Raw genomic sequence first — 1663 nt, 5'->3', positions numbered from 1 at the left:
GCAATTTACTAACTATCTCAAATCTAATTGCAATTTTTTAAAATGTAAATCATAATTGTAAATATGTAATTTTAATTGTAAATATGTAATTGTAATTGTAAATTTGTAACTTGTAATTGTTAATTTGTAACTTTCTCACTTTGTAATTATATGTAACTTTCTCACTTTGTAACTTTGTTAATATGTCAATTGTTACCTACTAACTTTTTTAACTCAGTGCAAATGGCCCTAGTGATCGAAACACTTAAATAAATAAATAAAATAATAAAATAAATTTAAGTGTTTATGTTTTCATTTCTTACTGACAAATTATTTTCATAGATTTATGTACTAGAACGATCAACTTCACGGAAAAAAAGACTAATCCATCAAGTCATTTGAATCAATTAGATTTCTATCATAACATTCTGGGCAGAGATGGGTAGAAGATAAATGTATTTGAGAAATCTATATCTCAGGAACTATGTGACTTATGATGATGACTATTAGCACTCAAATTAAAGCTATAATGTACTATTAAGTAATGTATGACCTTTATCTTCGAACCATTTTCATGATATTTGCTAAAATAAATTGATTTATAGTTGTTCAGACAATAAGTGTGATTTATGAAAAACATTATTTAGAAACCATAAGACGTACAAATGTTAGTCAGTACTCAAATTATAGCTAGTTAAATTAAATTTACTAAAAAATAGTTTATAACCTATATCTTTGTATGAGTAGTACTTTTTATGATATTTGATAAAATAAATTCACATATGTGTATATGTCTGCCAGCACTCAAAATAAAGGAAATTTAACTTACTATGAAGTAGTTCACGACACATATTTTAAGAAATTCGCATATAAATTTACATTTGGCATATGAAAATTTGTCTGAACAACTATAAATCAATTTATTTTAGCAAATATCATGAAAACTATTACTTCTACGAAGATAAATATCATAAACTACTTTATAGCTCATTAAACTAGCTTTAATTCGAGTGCTAATAGACTTCTGTACGTCGAATGGTTTATGAGATATAGATTTCTCAAAATAAATTAACTAACTACTGATCTTTCAATACATTCTGTACATTTTTATGGAATGTTGCTTTTTAAAAAGTATATTTCCAGAACTATTTAACTTAAATAACTCTATTCAAGTTTGAAACGTTCTCGCTGGCTTGAAAAAAAAAAGTTTTTTTTTCTAATGTGAGACCTAAATTGTATTTCTAGGTTACGACCCATATTAAACAAAAAAAAATTCAACCAAGAAAATGTGTTTTATGTATCCCATTATGGTTTTTTTTAAGGTCCAAACATCCAATCATTCTGTGAACGGTATTAAAAACAAAAAGGACTTTTTAAACCAAGAAATCCAATTAGCAACATTTTCTTCAATTCTTTGGGTTCCCTAGGCGCTCTCAAGTCTCCTGTACTCTGCTGGTATTTCGAGTTGAAGTGGCTCTATCCAACCTCCCGAAGGCAATACCTCCTTGGTGTTTTTCTATTCCAAGTTCTTAACATAAAAAAACCTACCTATATCCTAGATCCCCTCACTCTTCGTTCATCCATCCACTCATTAAACACCAGATCCCATCCGAATGATTTATATATGCCCTCCTATAGAACCTCCTTCTTTAGCAAATCCTTCGTCATACGTGCAACCTCCCTC

The sequence above is a fragment of the Halyomorpha halys genome, unplaced genomic scaffold, assembly GCF_000696795.3.
Source record: "Halyomorpha halys isolate HHAL.00 unplaced genomic scaffold, Hhal_1.1 Scaffold3605.1, whole genome shotgun sequence".
Lineage (NCBI taxonomy): Eukaryota > Metazoa > Arthropoda > Insecta > Hemiptera > Pentatomidae > Halyomorpha > Halyomorpha halys.
The sequence above is the reverse complement of the archived record's forward strand: the minus strand, read 5'-3'. Positions refer to the sequence as shown.